Raw genomic sequence first — 7,414 nt, forward strand, 5'->3', positions numbered from 1 at the left:
TATACCAACTAACTATTGGCGTTTGCTATTTAATATTTCGTAGTGTTAGATTTTTACCGATTTCATACCAAGAATCTAGTCAGGTTAACAGATAATGTTTCCGCAACTGTATTGTCTGTTTTCATGGCACCTGGAAAATATTCTCCGCGTACACTGAGACAACCCTGCAATCGCACTGAAGTGTCTTTTACCTTACCGGGAAGGTCTCTAGAGTTGCGTTGTTTTTCTCCTGAAAATCACGGTGTTGCCCAGATTATCTGTTCACCCGGATACTAATCTAACTAATCGAATTTAATTACATGCCCTCTGCAAATTAAACACCACACTGGCTCGTCTCAATTTAGAGCCAATTTGTGATAGTTCGAAACCAATTCCTTAAATCTTAGTGTTAATGTTTGAGTTCGAGACGAGTCCCTTCTAAATTTCATTAAATAACGAGCTTCGTCTGAGACCAATCGAAAAACATTAGAGCAATTTAAGCGAAAAGTAGGCAAAATTTATAGAGACAAAAAATACCGCCTATTTTTACGACGGCGCTACGCTCGTAGGTCCGAAATTGTATAGCTCTCGCATTGCCGAAGCTAAAACAGCGAGTCCGTGATGGGGGAATACAAATTTCCGTTCCAGGTACGCGGTATTATATTCCTAGATACTGCGTAGGAGTGTGGTGGAAACTAGGAGCCACAAACCACCAGTGATTAGCCCCACACAAGGAGAACGCAGCAGCTGGCTTTAAAAAGGCTAACGCAGTGTTGTGTACCACTTTCATTGGACGAGCCTCTACGCTGAATGTTTAATTGAGGGAAAGGGGAAGACAATTTCCGAATTTTCCCCTTCCGACGACAGCAAGCGCTAAAGCGTCCTACCGATGAAAACGGTATTACTTTTGACGGGTTGCGTTCTCCTTGTGTAGGGTGCTGTGTTTGTTGCTCCTAGGACTAGTGGCAAGCCCTTCATGCCCCGTGAGCCAACAGCTACTACGCTTATTATTAACGTTAACCTCCACATGTTTTTATGGAAAGGGGAAACCCCTTTATCCAGTTCCAAACTTAACGCAGAAGGAGTTATTCTAAGTTTTTACCCAATGCCACCATGGATGAAGAAACTACATCTGGAGAGGTAAATACGATGCCTCTAGCACGGGCCGATTTTTCGAAGTGCGGCACGAAAGTCTGCTAGAGGCCCCAGGGGCGTGATTCTACTCTTATCGTTAGCTACTTAACGAAAATAATTTTTCGTTAGCTAATATAATTTCAATGGAGCCAACGAAAATTTTCTTTCGTTAACTCCTAACGATAAGAGTAGAATAACGCCCCAGGTTCTTAGGCTTTTAGCAACAGCCATTACGGAATTTTGTAAAAGTTATAATTATTCCGTTCATCCATAGGTGGCGACACTCTACTAGGCACAAAGGTCAATTGTGCCGCTGTTCGCGCGCCTGCTTTTCTTCTCCGGGAATGTAGCTTGTTCCTCCATGTTTCCACAAGCTGGGATCGAATCCGATTCCTCTGGCTACGAGGCGAAAGTGCTAGCCACTCTGCCACCCCACTTAGAATTCTTCGGAAAGTTCCAACTGCATCGATGATGAGGATGAACTACTCATGAATGTTGATAGCTTTCTTAATGCTTCTTCCGATTCGGGTGCTATTTTATTGGAGATAATAATCATTCAAAATAAAGAACGTCAAAATATCTCGATCAGTCAAAAATGTCAATGCGCATTCGGAGAAGGGGCGTATATCGAAATTTGACTTTGAATTTCCAACACTCATGCATGTGGCAAATAATAAAGGCACGACTGCTTAGACAAATTATGACTAAGTTGATGTTGATCTCAATGCAGAAATTTACTTAATTATGTTATTGATTATTTTGTGAAATTTTCGATTAATGCTGTAATTAAAAGGTTAAATATAGCTAGTATTATGTAGCAGGATCGTAAGGCCCTAAAAGTAATGCACCACCCAGAATCAAAGGTAACTATAATTTTATATATACCTTTAAAGATTGCTGTGAGAACTAAGTACAAAGTATATTGTGATATTTTAGATATAGATTAAGTTCTGTGATGAAATTTAATATTGTCTAAAATAGGTCGTTTGATCAGATGTCATGTTGCCAATTATCAGTTTTCTTTTGTTTGTTCTAATTTACAAAACTTCTATATGTTGTAAACTTGAATTTATTTTGATCTCACAATAGTTTTTGTTTCTTGCATATAAAACTATTCAGTAGTGAAAAACACTAATTGTGTCTTTTGTTATTTTGATACAATATCTATTTTTGTATTTCATTTATGGTGATTATTAATTTTTTTCATGGTTTTAAAATAATTCCCTTTATTTTCATAAGCCATATTTTAGTGGCTATAAATCATGACGTTAATTTCGACCGAAACGAGTCTAGGGGTACGTTCAGTAAGATAAATCAGACGTGCATCGGTATAGAGAACGATGCTTTCTAGTTGCAGCGTTACGTTACTACGTAACCAGGTTACTGTACGTAATGAAATATGTAACATAATTACTCATAATTGTGCCTCTGTTTAACATTTCTGTATTAAAAATTTAAATCAGACCTTGTTTCACAGCCACCAAAGAAAATACGGACTACCCCGCCAGAACTAGTTTTGATGACGATAAAACCGCCATCGACTGGAAAGTGACGTCAATTACGTCATATCCTTGCAACAAGGTCTCATTGAGAAAAAGTTCTTTCTGGCACACTTATGAGTAATTATGTTACATATGGGCTACGTTCAGCAGCAGTCAACGGAAAAAAAACCCGATGGATTTGATATTTTCCACCGATGAGCTTTTTCGTCATAATGACGTCGTAAGTTGCTGAACGCTTTTATTCAGTCATCGGTGTTTTTTAAAATGCCGTAGCTTTTATAGTAGTTTGACGTCAGAAATGACGTCAGAAATGACGTCAGTCATCGGAAAAACCGACTCTTCCAGCCGATGACTTCGGTGAGTAACCGATGACTATCGTGACGTCAAAACCGGAAACGAGACAAAGCGTACAGTAGGAAACCCATGTTACCGATTAGTAATCGGTGAGTCCGATGAGCTCTGCTGAACGTACCCATGGTAATGCCTAATAACAATCAGCTAGGCTAACGTCTTTTTGGCAGTTCCGCAATCGGTAGTTTTTGGAGCTTTAAAAATGGCGGCTAGTGGTGTTGATTAAATCAAAGATTATATAAACCTCGTACCCTAGATTCGAAATCAGAAAGCTTTCGGATTGACGGTTTTGTAACTAAACGTTTACCCACTTCCGGCAGTGACCTCCAAAATATCGTCCTCCATCGGTCGCTGTATTTTCTTATGACGGCCAGCTTTGATGACGCGATGTGGCGCGAACAGCTGCGCATCATCGAAGTTGGCCGTCTATGGAAGTGGGTAAACGTTCGTTACAATTTAATTTTAGGTCCGAATAACAGAAATAAAAGAAAACTATTATTTTGGCTGTTTGATGAATTGTCAAATGACGAAGAAGTGGAATTGAATTTATGGAAAACGAATACAAATCATCCAAACAAAAGAGCGCCGTTAATTACTCCCGCTGTAGCTCTAAATCTATTCAAAAATCCAAGGCTTGTCCCTATTAGAATAGTTGATTATGTCACACTAGCTTCTCCAAGTAAGTGGCAAGTGCCTATGATTTAGCGTCTGCTACAGACTACTTAAAAAGTCATAAGGACATTTTTTCTTAAATAAACTTATGAAAATATAAGCAAATGGTGCAAAAATTATATTGAAATGCAAGTATCATTATTTACGAATAACGATAAGAAAAAATAATTCGTGTCTGCTTAAGCCGCTACCTATCTTGGTCTCTGGTTTCAATGACGAACCAACGGGGCGTAGCAAACAGGCTGGCAAAATTAATGAGTTTAAGACGGTAGAAGGTAGATCGTTAATATAAATTGCGAACCACAAGGGAGAAAACATGGACCCTTGGGGCACACCGCTGGAAACTGCGCAGGAAGTAGAACTGGAACCACGTATTACAACGCGTTGTGTGCGATCTGAGAGAAACGCCATTAACCATGTTAGTACCTCTCCGGATATTCCTGCAGACCGAAGACGTCGATATATAATGTATGATGAGGAACTTGATCAAAAGCTTTTTGATATCAAGATAGTCTAGATAGATAATGTCGACAGGTTGACCCTTTTCAGCAGCTTGTGGCACTGGGTGAAAACTCGGAACAACTTCTGCGTTGAGTTTGCAAGTTCTCTCCCCACTGGTTTAAGGGGTTTCCCCCGAGTTCTTCGGTTTCCCCTTCCATAAAAACTTGTTGTGGTTAACGGTAATAGTTAGTGTAGGGAGCTGTTGGCTCGATCTCGTGGCATGCAGGGCTTGCCACCACCCTCCTACGTATTGTAACCCGGCCACCTGAATTAATGGCTTCAAAAGTCGCTTGATGACTTAGGCCTAAGGTGGTGCCTTGGGTATTAGCCTAGCTGATTATTATTATTATTATATTTGTGGCTTCAGGAACGCGATGGAAGAAAGCCATGCTGATGACTCAGGTAACACTTTTAAAAGCGTGGCGTTTACAAGCGATTCCAGAATTTTAACTACTTGGCTGGTGAGGCTGATTGGTCGATAGTTTTCAGGAAGAGTCGGCTCACCTTTTTTAGGGATCGGAGTGACATTGGCAGATCTCCAACAATCAGGGATTTCCCCAGTAGCCAGACTTAGATTAAATATATGAGTAAGAGGCCATGATATTTGATGGGAAGTACATTTGAGGAGGTTAGGGTGCAAGTAATCCGGGCCTGGCGTCTTGGTTGAGCAAAGACCATTGAGTTTTTTTTAGGACGCCACGCTCTGAAACTTGCAACCGGTCAATTAAGGTAGGTTGTATGTTGAAATTTGAAGACGCATGAACCGTTGGGATTTGTGGTGGAGAGAAGACGGAAGAAAAATAGTGGTTAAGGGAATTTGCAATGTCAACATCATCAGTGACAGTTGTTCCATTAACTCTGAGGCTCTTCACGCCATTTGTAGATTTGCGATTCGTGTTAACGAATTTAAAGAAAGCTTTAGGATTCTCATTCATGGTTTTAGTTACAAATATTTCATTTTGTTGCCGAGATTGTCTAGCTAGGTGAGTGAGGTGGTTTCTAGCTCTCTTATAGTTATCATGAAGACCGGCTGTGTTGGGGGAGTTTAGTTTCCCATGTTTACGAAAAAGTCGCCACGCTCGTTCCTTGGATTGCTTTGCAAGTCGCAGTTCTTTATTAGGAAATTTGTGGCGACCAAGAGTTTTGATAGAGAAATATGTGGCGGATGCAGAGAGAATTTTAGCTTTGAAAATTTTCTAGCACTTGGTGGTCGATTTATTATGAAAAAGTTAATTCCAGTTAACTTGAGACAAATGATTTCTTAGAGCTGCATAGTCAGAGTTTAGATAGTCAACCTGAGTGACAGGACTTCGGCGAAGTGGCATAGATAGACGTAGATCAAAAGAGACCACGCAATGATCACTTGTGCCCAACGGAGGTAAACATTTCACACCAAAAACCAATAAAGTGTCAGTGGAAAAAATTAGATCTAAGGTTGAGTAGAAAGCCTGGTGCGATCAGAGACAAACTGATGAAGACCAGAGAGAGAAAGTGCTGAAATAGTCTTCATGAGCCTTTGAAGAGGCCTGGGGGGTGACTAGATTCACTAGAAATGTCCAGTCGACGTCCGGATAGTTGAAATCACCCACCAGCAATACACTTTGTTTGTTTGTAGCAGCATAATCATCGATGTGCTTAAGAAGGTGAAGTAGACCGAGTTTGTTATTGGAGGACGAAGAGCGATATGCACTGTTAAAAATAAAGGTTTATAAAACGACCAAAATTGGACTTTTAATTTATTTCAAACCATTTTACTCTTTCATGTTGAATACAATACCTTTTGGGGTATTGAAAGGGAACGAGCCCTAAGAATAAACCTTTTCCAGTCCTGGTGGTAAAGGTATAAAAAAGTAATGCTCTAACATTTAGTACTTCTGAATACCCATTTAATTCCCTTAAACGGAGAAAAAAATATATGGACCAATTTCGAGACTAGTATTTGAATACTACGTTATTTATTTTTTTAATATTTTCTTTAATATAACCAAGAATGTATTTATTTATACCTAGGGAGAATGTCTATGTCGAGACGGTTTTTAGCCTTTCTCTCAATCCACCCGTTGGTCCCCCCAGTACGCTCCTCCGCTTAAAATATAATGAATATTCCCGGTATTTCATTGACTGCTTAAAATTTACGTAATCAAACGCCGCGGTGACGTTTTGTCTTTACCCCCGCGCGAGACGGGGGAAAGGCGTTAAACGTGCCCGGCGATTGTCGCGACATAATCATTCTTCCTAAATATAAATAAATACATTCTTGATATAACTTAATGCGAAGAAATTCCAATCACCAGGAATATTTAACTAAGGTTAAGTATTTAAAAATTTGAAAACAGATTTTAATTATAGGCGAAATTGATTAAGGCGTCAAACTATGATAACCCAAATATCGGCACTAAGGAATTCTTGCTATGTGTATATCAAAAACTGAAAGTTTAAATGATACTTTACGTGATCAACTCCCTTCGTTCAACGACTTCAGGGACGCTCATTCGGCTATTTCCCCCGAGAGAAAACCAACCTAATCTGGCTATGTTAATGGTTAATATATTGAATAATAATAAAAAATAAGGGCCTATAAAGGACTAAAAATAAAGTTAATAAGGATTAACTTCTTACTATTTATGAAGTAAAATGGATAAAAGAGTGTAAAATAAGTACTTAAACACTCCACGAAATTTGGGGAGCAGAAGGTTTAAATATGTTTTATGATAAAACCCTGAATGGTCTTAAATATTGGAAAAAGTTTTAACCACTTTAGAGGTCTAAATTAAAACCTTTATTTTTAACAGTGTATGTACCGAATCAAACTGGGCGAAGACATCGTTGGCTATTGTAGTTGCCTGAGCAATAAAATGGAAAACACATTTCCGTTTTAAAATTATCAGCCTTTGACCAGTAGTTGGCTTAGATTCAGTCGGGAATAAGAATAATCGAAGTTATACCTGATAACGTAGAACCAATAATGTATTTATTTATACTCAGGAAGAATGAATATTTCGAGACTATCGATGGGGGAAAGGAGGCGGTCTTATTTTTTGCGTCCTCGCAGCAGCGTTAATCGCGTCGAAAAAGGTAATTTTTAAGAACCAATGAGATTGCAGTATTATTTGATTTTATTAAAGCGGAGGAGCATACCGGGGCCCAACGGGCTTTTTATAAAATAACCTTGGTTATCTTGTTGAAATGTTGCCTCCCTGCTTCAGCTGTGGATCCGTTTTCTCTCCCACTAAAGAGTTTATGAACTCATTCTTAGGCATTGGCTGAACTATTCC

Source organism: Leiobunum rupestre, chromosome 2, assembly GCF_980474605.1.
Source record: "Leiobunum rupestre chromosome 2, qqLeiRupe1.1.hap1, whole genome shotgun sequence".
Lineage (NCBI taxonomy): Eukaryota > Metazoa > Arthropoda > Arachnida > Opiliones > Sclerosomatidae > Leiobunum > Leiobunum rupestre.